Raw genomic sequence first — 13123 nt, forward strand, 5'->3', positions numbered from 1 at the left:
GTTTAAAAACTACATTTAATTTGTACCTAAAAATGTGCCCTGCACAAAAGAAAAAGAGTGGATTCATACAATAGCTATGTCTGTCCTGAACATATAATATTTCATTCCTATAAATTAAAAAATAACTATTGCATTGAAATTAGAGGTGTTAAAATGGTGTGATTTGTTTAAGCAACATGCTGTATTAAATGTAATAATTTATTATAAGTGTGACGAGAGCTGGCTTAGATAAACCTAAAGGTCTGTGAAAATAACTTCATGATAATAAGGTTATTGTATTAGAGATAGGGTAGCTTTTAGGCTGACTACAAAATGTAGACATTTTATTACCATTTTATTATTATTGCTTCCATTATTAATGGTACTGTTAGGTTATTTTTCACTGGATTTTTTAAAAATTCATTAACTGTTTTCTTTATTTTTGTTTACATTTTCTTTTTGCACTTCAATCAAAATAAATATTCGAATGTATATTTCTGTTAAGAGACACCGTGAAAATCTAGCTAGAGCACAAAATAAATGTATTCTCTATCTAAATCCTTTAAATTATACCTAATCATTATTTGTCTTTTGTCATTTAAAAGAATATACATGCATGCAAACAAAACAGTTTATATTACTACTATTAGCCTACTATTGCCATAAGTCTTTTACCATCACATAATCTAATGTAATAAACTGTAAGGATGCAAATATTCCACTGTAGGTACCTCATAAAGTGAGTAGCTTCAGATATTAGATCTGGATTTGATCTGGTGAAATAATGCGTACAGTAAAAACAGACACAGACACAATAGCACCCTGTGGCTGGAGTGCCAGGCACCCAGACTCAAGCCAAATACTGGCCCCACTTATTAGATTATCCTAAATCTTCATGGCATGATCAATAGCAATGTGTTTATTTTTGTGCCTCAAGTTATTCATTAGAAATTCAAACAGCCTTAAAGAGGCTCATTAGGATCCGATTTGCTGGGGCTCCCGGAGACTTATTGCCCCATGGTGCAGCGAGAGAAAGGCCAAGGGAGCATGAAGGGCAGATCCTCATACACAACCACCTTCTTTTCAGTTTCATGCAAATACATGTCTATTCTGTTGAACTTGTTTCACTAAACATGTTGAGATTAGTATGAATAGTATACATAATTTTACACTTTAAACAATGAGTACAAAGTCACAGAAACTCAGATAGTTATTCTAAAACAACATTAGTCTTTCTTTTTGTGTTTATTTATGTGTTTATATTGGATACATTATAGGTTATCCACAGCTTTGTAAAATCTAACATAAAGCAGTTGTTACATGCACTGTACTGATACAGGCTTTTGAAATTAAACCACTGATAAATGCATCTTATTTTAAAAGCCGGGCCCTAAAAGCTATTCTGTCATTATCACATTATTGCATTACCATTACTCGATGTACAGTAGGCCGTTCAGATCATTCATCACAATTGCATTAGGGAGCTCAGCTCCCATTCGACTGGGGAAATGGAACATTAATTGGCATTTGTTCAAGCTAAACAAAGGACATCAAGGGAATGCTACCAAATTAAAAGACTTTCAAACAAATCAGATAAATCTTCGGGGACCAATGCAGTTTTAAAAAAATGACCAAATGCACTAGAAAATATTTTAAATCAACTGGTTCATGAAACAGAATGTTGCAAAGGTTATTTTAAAATATAGCTCAGCTCTTCTGAAATGTTGCTTACTATATAGAGTTCAATGGGACTGTGTCTTGCACTTTCTTTTTGCATTAGTTTCTAAAAGCAGATAAACAACAACCCTGTGCTACAACAGTTTTGTGATGATTATGACAAAGGCCAGAGAGGGATAAAGTCAACCCTGTAGCAGCATGTCATCTGAGACAGCTTGAGCATGCCCTTTTATAGGAGACTATAGCTGAGGCAGGGAGGGGAGGATGGGGGTCTTTTTTTCTCCTCACCTTCCATCTCAGTGCACCTCAGTGAATTGATGGAATGACCTGGACTTGATCTTTGAGGGCAACATGCCTGATGGTTCCTGCAGATTGATAAATTGATTCAAAACTATTACCATGGTAAAAAAGCAATAAGGTCATAAAAATTGCATTGGTCCAGCTAAGTAAATCCTGGGCATTTTGGCAAAGAAGTAGCTCAGAAGAATGGCAGGAGGAGCAGGGCATGAGGGGGAATGAGAGAGCAAGAAATGACTTTGAAGAGCTCATCATCTTCAATCTATTTTTCCTGACTGTGCTTCATGCCGCCGCATAGAGGCACTTCATTACGGGGGAATAACAGTACACAGGCTGGCCAGGCTGGCCTGCCTCCTGCTCCCTTTGCTCCCCTGGGGGGCTTCAGATGGTTAATACCTCATCACTGGCTTCATTGAACGCTTTAATCTGCACTCCTGTGATCAATAGAATCCCGCTGTAAATTAAAAGGGCCATTTCGTGTAATCAAGCCTGTTAATGCTCATTCTGAAAACCATTATTTGTAGAAGGCATTTAGGGGAAAATAGCCGCAGTGACAAGCCCCCACGTTCACGGAGATTATCAGAGGACAAGGATTTGGTCGCGGCAGAAGGGAAGGGTGAGAGAGGGGGATCCAGACTGTCCCTCTGAGGGACAACGTGCCCTGCAGACACACAGAGGGATTGAGGAAGGAGACAGAGAGACAGGCTGGGTAAGACTGTCTTCTGCTGAGACACAGAGAGAGAGAAAGATTGACCGTAATGGGGAGATGGGGGTGAGATAAGATAAGTTTAGAGAGGGGAGGTGCCTGTCTGCTTCAGCTTCCCTGCACTCATACACGGGCGATAGGGGAAGAAAATGAAATTTTCCAGCCCGCCATTTCTGTGGCAAATTCAATTACAGCAGGCGCTTGTACAAAAAGCTGTAACTTCCCTGGGCCTGAAATTGGAAGAAAGCTAAGTGCTGATGAGATGGTGAATAACTGTGCCGGTTCTGACAGCAGGCAGGTGAGAGAATCTATACACATCACAGACAGCTAGCTGGATGGTCCGCCTGTTCTCAGGAGACGAGATACCTTGTGTAATACCTCTGGATTTTTACACATTTGAAGTGTTAAGGAGTTATGATAAATATTGTCTCACGGGTTTTGGATGATATTCATAATACCAACTTTTGACGACCTGTTAAAAACACATTCACATACAAGTATATGATACAGCCAATAAATCACAAAATATTTTTTGTGCACTTTAATAATCAATAATGCATTTTTTTTTCTGTTTTGAAATAAGATTCAAGTTTATAATCACATTAAAATATTCATGTTTGTTACTTCTTTTCATTTTCCACTTCAGCAAATCATAAACTCAGCCAAACCAGAAAAGTCAGGCTTTATCAAGCTTGCCAAGCGAGCGTAAAATTAGTGGCCTTTCTTGGAATCCTAATCGCCATCCCCATTTGTAGTCCTAGTCTTTGATTAGTCTTGTTTCATTCTTCTTTTTTCTTTCTCTGTGCATGGCAACAATTCCAGATAAAAAATAATGCCAAACATAAACAGTTGGATTTCATTTGGAGAAAATCCTGTGAAGAGTTTATAAGGAGAGATGCAGTTTGTGCTTGATGCAGACTCAGTGAGAAGAGATGACAAAAACCTATTAAACTTGTTTCTTAAAAGGTCAGTAACATTTTGTATAATGACTTTGACTGTTTAATCCAAATATATAGGGCTGCTACTAAGCCCTCTCCTGACATTGATAGACTTGAGTGGCAGTGAAGGATTTTCTCTTGTCAAAACACCAGAGGCAGGAAGATAATGGGAAAATTCTCCTTAGCTGGTGTCGACACAACAAGTTTTCAAAAAACATTGCTTCTCCCCGCAGTTATTGGAATTGTTTGACTTGGCATGACCAGGAAAGGAGAAAGAGGGGCTGCATTGCCTTCGTCGATAGGTGAAGATGGTAAATCTGGCAACCTGAACAGGGGATTTGTAATGTGATGTTTGCTCTTGTGATGGCCTCCAAATCCGGTGTCAGCATCTCATGTGCAATGTAAGACAATTTCCGCACCTGAAAAGAAACTGTCTCGAGTCAATAGACTATAAATTGCTCTTGGAAATGGGATGATCTTAAATAAAGGCCATTTGCTCTTCTTGCTCCCAAGGGGCTGGAGGCAAGCCCCGCCTTTTTTAATAATTTATGTGTTTAGCTGTTTGGTCAATTTACTTTGCTCTTGTGGTGTTCTGTGGGCAAGGCCATCAATCAGATTCATGATGGCAAAAATCCCCCGCTACAGTATTACAGGTTATTAAAAGGATGATGAGAAAGTGGCTGCATATGTCAGCCAATGCCCCTTTTGTCATTTACAGAGAGCATGGCCCTGCGCATAATCTAGTGATTCATCTTCACCCTCCCCATCAACAAGTGGCAGCAGTCTCCAGTCCCCAGTGATGAGCCTCCCTGTTCATTTCACCTTCCAAACACAAACACTGGCAAAGCAGCTTGCTGTCTCTCACTGCACATTTGTTTCATTCCTTACACCTTGCCTGGGGGGTTTCTCAGGCCAGCAGACTTCTGAGTAGGTCTCCACAGTCACCACTCAGGTCCCCAGTGGAGTAAGTTCACTACTGTCATTACTTCAGAAGTGTAACCTGTTTCACTGTGCACACTCTGGGCCTTAGGAGCACATGCACGTGTGCACAAACACAGAAACCCTGAAGAGCAGACAAAGTTCTATTGTTCACTTGGAAGTTCTCTTCTTGTCAAACAGTATTGCCTAAACATGATTTAAAAGTTGGATAGATCAAAGTTCCAGCTGTGAGTGTTATCTCACTAGTCAACTTTCCCCTTAAAATGTCACTGTCCTGATTAGGTTATATTTTATAGGACAATATTATACAAAAAAATGCCCTAGAGAAGAAAAGCAATTTTCACTGTCATCAGTGAAACAAAACACACCAAAATTATTTGTGCATCTGTGTTAACACTGAAAGCACTCGTTGGATCTTATATTACATCCAGTACAATTAGCAGTGACATGTCTGAGATGAATAATGTCCCACAAAAATGTGGATCATTTGGGAGGGTTAGAGAAAAAGATAAAAGGGGATACACATTTAAATTGCAAACCATCTACTAGAGCTCTTTTAGCAAGATTGATGGCAGATTTGGGGGGTTTTGATTAAGCTCTGGTGAAATTACTCTGATTAGTCAGTACTCAAAATCTGAGGAAAATGAATCTCTTTATGAATTGAAATAAAGTGTTATCATTTGTTATTTAAATAAGACAAATGATAGAAGTCATCTCATTGTTTTTATGTGGGACTTGATATTACCATGTTTGATATTACCATCATTCAGGATATTAATAACATAACTGAAAATTTCCACACGTTAATCATCAAACATTTGAAGGCTGAATAATAGAAGGTATTAACTCATAATCTATGAGCTAAATACATTACGATGTTATTCTGCAGTCATAATGCTACAATGACATAACAAGGGCAAGTAAGTTATGCAACAAGTCACAAACAATCTCTAAAAAACATCATCATACTGGGCTCAGATACAGTCCATCCATAAAGTCAGTCCTGACTTTAGCAGCTGGGCTTTTTTCTAAATTAAAATGAAAATGAAAATACATTAGCAGATTTAAAAATACATTTGATGGGAGCACTCATAAATTTAACTATCAGTTATGAATTCAATTTTAATTGTCTTTAACACCACGTAGCTAAAGTGAATGACCCAGTGGTAGTTACAAGCACAATGTATTAGACATTAGTGGCATTGAGCAGTTCTTTTGTGAGAGGAATAGGGATTTTATAACGCAATTTGTTATAAGCCACACAAAATCTCCAGGTCTTGATAGATTTATTAGAAAAGAGCAAACTGTGGTGCCACCACAGCTCCGGTGACCCCATACATCATGGCCCTCGCGACCACATATTAAGTGCTTTTCTCATCCCCCGCCCATTAAAAGTAAATAATCTGCAGAGAATGAGACATTTGTTAAGGAGGCATCCTATTTTTCATACGTGACAGCTATCTGTTCATGCGCAGGGCAGGAAGGTGTGCTGGCGGAATGGGGTGCTGGAGCGGAATGATGATGGAAGATGCAGCAAGGAAGCACATTCCTGTCATCCCCAGCACCACTGCTCAGAAGACGCAGATGCCTGTGGATAATAACTGTGTTGAACATGCTGCATAGAATGGGTCATCATTTCCAAATGTCCATGTGCAGAAAAAAAACAAAACACTTTTAACCTCTTTATAGACAGGTTAAAAAAAACATCATTTTTACTAAAAAGAATTTTGAATTAATTCAGAGTACTAAGCTATCAGATATATAATATTGTATGCTATACATCACACTAAAATTGTTTAATTGTAAGGAAAACCACTGGCTGAAATGAGATGCAAACTTTGTGCAGAAGCCACATAATTAAGTTCATTAACTTGATTATTTCTTTTTCCTGTAGATAAAGGAGAGAAAGAAAAAGCAACCAATCACTACTTAAGTACATGTCATATTAGAACAAATGAACATTAAGGAGCTACATCAGTTTCATGTATTTGCATATTCATAATGTTATATTAATTTAATGTTCCTCATATAAATCATGCAAATTTATGAAGTGAAGGTTTTGTTTTATTACACAATATTAAGTCGTGTTCAATGCACAAGGTGGCTTTGAATCAAAGCACTAGCCAAGGTTAGCTAGTGTTATTTATGGCCTACCTGTCAGTTAATACACAGTTGGGCTTTATTGCTCTTTAATGTTCTGGGGAGCAATAACCAGGAGCCAGAAGTCCTATGATGGTTATCATGAGACCTACATGGCTACTCGCTGGATATCCCCATGCTGACTCCATGGGTACTTTCTTCAAATTATATTAGGCACATACTGTAAATGTGCCCTAGGGTCAGACCTGTGGGGCTGACTTTCTCTTAGGTGTCACAACTATACTGCGGATTATACTGCGCAAGACTATTTGACCTTCTTTTTGTTTCACAAAACAAAATAGATGGACCTTATAGTACTTTTTAGAATTTGTGTTTAAAAATGCTCTATTGGTCTCTATCAGTTTTTAAGTGACAGGGCAATTCATTTTTGCTTATTCATAAATAATTAATCGTTTCATAAAATCACACTTCTAAAATCTACAGTGTATGACTTTGCCTATATCTTGCCTCAGGAACATCCCTCTTCAGTGTCCAGTACTCTGCCAACATAGAGGGAATCCACTTTCCTCAGAAAGAATTCAGAATTCAATGTCCAAAAATATATAATAAACAGGTTTTCTTACAGGAAGCAATATCTTTATTGACCAATGTTATCTACAAGATCTGTTGGTGAGGTGGGAGCATGTTGTAGTTTTATATACACCTATAACGTGTTACCAAGGTCACCTAAAATAAACCATTGCATGTTGTATTAGCTGCATTATATCGTCATTAGGAACTCCTTAACTATCATGGACAGTTATCATATTGACCATATCGCATATGGTGGATCCATATGACAATGTCAGGAATGCAAAACATAATTAGTTTTTTGGCTGGCATGTATGTAGAAGGATCCCATTATAAAGAAGAAAAGGATTCAGCCAAGAGGTTTTACTGAGATTATTACAGTAATGTGATGAAAAATACACAGACTCCTCGGGGGATCTGTTGTGCTCTTCTCACCACTGCTGCTCTGTTGAACTGTGCCAGGAACCACAAAGGCCTCTTTAAATAACACCCTGCACATGTGGAACATTTGGCATATGACCAGGCCAAGGGAAATGATTAGTCGTCAATAGAAAAAATGTAAAGCCACTTGATAAGACCCCTGGTTTGGGTCGTAACATTGTGATTGTTCTTAACTAGTGCAAGTGAGAGAAGCCAGCTGGGTCATATCTCCCTCATTAAGGGCTCATTGGGGGGACCCTGTACCATCAGCCTGGTCTGGATTGTGCATTTGCTGCAATTTGCCACGATTAATAGAGGAGGGTCACACCGGGTCACTTTCAATTTCCACCCAGAGGGGCAAGAAATGGAAACAACTCATTTGCACAGATCTGAATAATTCCTTCCTGGAAAAAAAAGGAGAGAAAATATGGGCTGGCGAGAAAGAAAGAGAGGATAAAGGGAAGGGTTGAGAGCTTGAACATTCCCGCACCTTGCACAATAATAATCCGTGCAGCCCCCATCGCCTTGCATAAAGGCAATAATGAATATGATGGAGGAGGTGAATCCAGATGTAGGAATAAAGCCTCCCTTTCTCCCTGCTGTCTCACTTGGGAGCGTGTGTTGCGTCTAGCGAGCTTTTAAACTTATCATAAATGTATTAAGATTGCACTGGGCCATGAAACAGCTGTAGACAATTAATCTTCTGCAAATCTTATCTGAAGAATTGGTTTCTGCAAAGTAACATCTGCTGCGAGAGGCGATTAGTCATGGGCAACGCAGGCCCGCCACACTTTTATGCATAGGGCACGATCATTGGCAATGAAGTAAAAATTTATAGTTTTCCCTGTTCAGTAAAAATAACATTCAGCAGCATTAAAACATCATCCATCAACATTGTCTTGGGGCTCAAAGCCCACTGCAAGCAGAGAAATTAAAGAAAATATTCATTTCTGTGTGAACTTGTAACGTGCTGCTCCAGTGAGCTGATATTTTTGGCTTCTATTTTTTTCCCCCTCTTTGGAGAAAATGAAATTGAACAGTGCATTTCAATATCACTTGCATCGCTTGCTGTTGGCCCTGATATGATATGTAGACAGTGTGACTGCCATTATGAGTTTCCCATGATGTCCCAGAAAGCATTGCTCTTGACTATGCAGCAGAGAAAAAAAATACATAGGCTGTCTAGTGTGTGAACATACGTTCAAATTAAAAATCATCACCAAATTTGTTATTATACCTCATTAACTATCATAGGAAGCTATCATTAACTAAACAGTCCTTATATATGCGCAATAGACTAATTTGGCAATAGTGACAAATCCTCAATTTCTTTAATAGCAGAATGAGCAGTTCATATAGTATTAACATGTGAGAGTCATTCTAGGTGGACCGCATTAAGAAAAGGAAAATCAACTCACAATGAACGGGAGTGTTTATGAAGACACCACTTCCTTTATCTTCTCTACATTAATTATTTTCATGTGACTTCTTATTTCCCAACTGTCGGCACCTCACAGATGGCAATATTATTTACAGCACACACGGTGGCCTGGAACAGGGCCAGATGAAAGCTTAATATGAATTTGATCATCTGTAACTTTGGCAGCTTGTCAATTAGTACAATTTTTCAACAAACAAAGTGCTTGATCTTATTTTTTTCTTTCTTTTTTTTCATAAAGTTTTCCTTTCACTAGAGAACCACCAAACATCAGAACATAGATATCCATTTAAATTCAAGTGAACATATCAAATATATCAAAGAAAGATTAAATGTAATTTGAGCTGTAGCTACTGCAATTGTAGCGAACTGTCAATTTCAGTAAAAGTTCCCATTTCTGAATCAACAAATTTTGCAGTTTGCTACAGTTAAGATAAACAGAGATTAAGCCCAGAATAGCCCATTAGCTAGAAGTTCCTTATAAATAATAAATGTATCAAACCATTTATGAATGTGTATCTGGTCAGTACTTAGAGTCTGTCATAATCCTACCATTCCCAGAAGACCAGCTATAGTAAAATAAAACTGTCATCTAGATTACACAGAATGCACCCATACAGGCTGATGGAGCATTCTGTGTGTAAGGAAAGAGCAAACACAGGATTCATTAGACTACCTAGTGAGGATTCATGAGACAGGGTTTTATACCATTCTTTTCCTATATACAAATATTTTATATACAATATTTATGTTTGTTACAAATATTTTATTTGTATATATAACAAGACCTGAAAATACATACTCATAAATACATGTAGGTTGTGGCAGATAGATACTCGTACCTAGCTATGTAATCATAAATATAGCTGCAAGTATTTATACATATGAAGACAAGTTGAAATGTTTCTTATTTAAAGTAAACTCCATATACATTACCTTTAAAAAATTATAGGAAAAAGCATGCCAAAAAAATTCAAAACTGCCCATCTAACATAATTTACACTTCAAATGTTGTGCAAGAAACTACCTGCCTTTGTCCTTTCCTGCTTTCAAGTGTGGATTAGGTTTAAACCTCTACATGTATTGTTCAGTGTGACATGCTCAATTTATCATTAGTTGTGAAGAGAGAACGGATGAGTACACTTTCAATTTAGTTCAGATGCTTTCTTCATTCATCATGCATTCTCATCCATCATTTCCTCCCCTTGATTTGTACAAAAACACACTTTCATAAGTTTAATGCAATTAATCATGAGCCTGGATAATTTTCTATTAATGGACCGCAGCCTTTATTTCATTATTTATTTGATGAACTTGCAGAGTGAATTTTATGGAATCTGTTCAGGGTAAGATACCCATTGCTCAGAAGCCATGAAAGAGTAACACTCTAAATCAGTTGCTTTGTTGCTTTTCCCCTTTATGGCTTTATGTATATTTCCACAGAGCTGCTTGTCTGTGTCTCCACGTGAGCAGGCCTTTGTCTTCATATAACAAGTCCTGACAAATTGGAAAAGTTGAAGCGATAGATAGGAGGTGACCTGAAAACAAAAGCAATCACGGCAAAGGGTGAAATGCCTGGAACAGTGAACCACACACACACCTCACATCCAAGGTGAAATTCTGCCACTCTGTCAATAAAAGAAGAAATGTGTCTCACATCACAGAAGACTACAGGCAACTATTTATGGCCATGCTCCTAAAACTGGATAATTTTATACTGGTCTGTTTCTCTAGCCTTTAATATTATGAAAAATCCATTCTATGATATCCCAAAGCAAAAGCTGGCAAATTTATAGTTAATTATAATGAAACCTTCACAGTGGTCTGTGGGTTTTATGGCAGCATCTGAACACTGATGATTTGTTTCATGAGATATCTACAGTGTTTGTTTTTATTAAGAATGGTTATTCAACCAATTTCAAAGCTAAAGATTTTCACATCAAAAAAGAGACCAAAATATGCAATAAAGGCTCAGTTGTAAAGAGGAAACTAGTGATAATTAAATAAGAACATAATTATTTCTCAAACTGAATAGCTCGGAATCTTACCGCAAATCAATCAACTCTCTGCTCAGAGAAGTTCGGACTCCATCGTAGCTCAATCAAAAAGGGGGGAAAAAATCAATGCGGCCTAATTATAGCCTGTTTCATTAAGCTATGTTAATCAGGCAGAGCTACAAATGAGTTGGTGTTATGTTTCCTCTTGCTGGATCCTCATAGTTCAGAACAATGAGAACAAGACTATATCCTATATTCCAGAGCCAAAGTGCTGGAATTCCCACACATGGGATAGTACACACTGTTTGGAAAAAATATTCTGCTTTATGTGGTGTGCACTGCTGAAATGATTATGCAAATAGTTACATTTTTCACTTTGATCTAAGTTTAATTCTAAGCTGTAAACTGCTTACATAAGTTTAATATAAATAATGTGCAACTGATTTCATAAAACTACATTTTTACAGTGAATTAACAGTATTTAAACTTTACCATGCATTCAAGAATTTCACTGTGGCAAAATGGCTTTGTGTGCTCTATGGAATGATGGATAATTGAAGTGTTGATCTTCGTTTGCCAGTTTGGGGCCATAGTGTGTTACAGCGTGTCCTTTGGTTCCTGCCATGGTCCAGTATGAGAAGTTGGCTGAGCAGACCCGTGGAGGCTGAGCACACACGTCTGATTGGATTATTTATCCTTGCGGCAGCCATGTGCTCAGCCCTTTCATTTGAACCATGTACACTCTTTGTAATTCATTTTTTCCAGTCAGGCCTGACTGTACCCAGTGTCAGTGAAAGTGCATGTTATAGGCAGTTGCATCTTGCTACAGAAAATTGGGTATTCAGCCACTGGCTATCAGTTTTAATATGTTAACTAGTTTTAATCTGAATGGAGACTAAATTGTCTAATTGGAAATTGGGAAATGTGTTTTTATAAGTTGCTCACCAATATAGTATACGCGCGCACACACACACACACACACGCACGCACACACACACACACACACACACACATATATATATATATATATATATATATATATATGAAGATGTAAGTATGCATAAGATATTAAACTTAAAATAGCATGTATTAGACTAATCATACCCTACATTGAACCTAATGCCAGCAGCAGCTGAGCTAGGATTCACAATTAAGTTGATTCATTCAGTCGTGAGAATGAACATATTCTTATCCAAAATCCAGCCAGGCATGAGTAACGGCCTTCCTTAGTGAACACTTAGCATTTACAGCTTGACTCTATGAGATGCATTTAATGGGGTAGTGGTAGAGCACAATCAAGTATTAAGACCTGTCAAGGTGTGAAGGCACTGGAGAGGGGAGGGAGTGTGCTGAGATTTTTCTCAATGTTCCTCTATTGATTTTTCCCTGAGAGACGCATCGTACCTCACAATCTCCTACATTAGTGCAAAAGGTCTGCTAGAGACACAGAAAGGATTGTGGAACAATGTATTTAAAAAACATTTTCCTCTAACTAATGGTGGGTCCAGGGCAGAGCCAGGGTCATTTACCCTTCTGATTGGGTAAGCCACTCTGTGTCCAGGCAAACTGTGATTTAAAACAATGTTTGGCTTGAACTAGATTCTCTGGGAAAATGATCTAATTTAGTGATTTATTCATATTTACTGAGTGTACTAGCATTGCATTTGTATAGATCACATCTGGGTAAAAAAAGAAAAGAAATAAAGAAAATCTAATCAAAACACGGAGGCATGGTGGGTAATCATAGAGAGACTACACAGAGGCAGTCCTGCAGGGGTCACTCCTGCGCTTTTTATGATGTCTCTTTGAAATCTATCGGAATCGCATTAAATTGGATATGAAGATGTGCAGACACATACATCGCAGTAAATGGTGCGCTGGAGCATTGCTCGCAGAGAATCCCACCTCAACAATCGGGTTATGAAATCAGCTTCAGATCCGATTAATAATTCACAATCCTGTTAGGAGAGAACAAACATTTCTGTTCGAGCAATTTAAGTTGCAGGATTGTTATTAAAGCCCAGTGCTGCCCTGGGAGTTGAGGATGGTCTGGATATAAGCT

The sequence above is a fragment of the Electrophorus electricus genome, chromosome 8 (assembly GCF_041902795.1).
Source record: "Electrophorus electricus isolate QZ-2024a chromosome 8, ASM4190279v1, whole genome shotgun sequence".
Lineage (NCBI taxonomy): Eukaryota > Metazoa > Chordata > Actinopteri > Gymnotiformes > Gymnotidae > Electrophorus > Electrophorus electricus.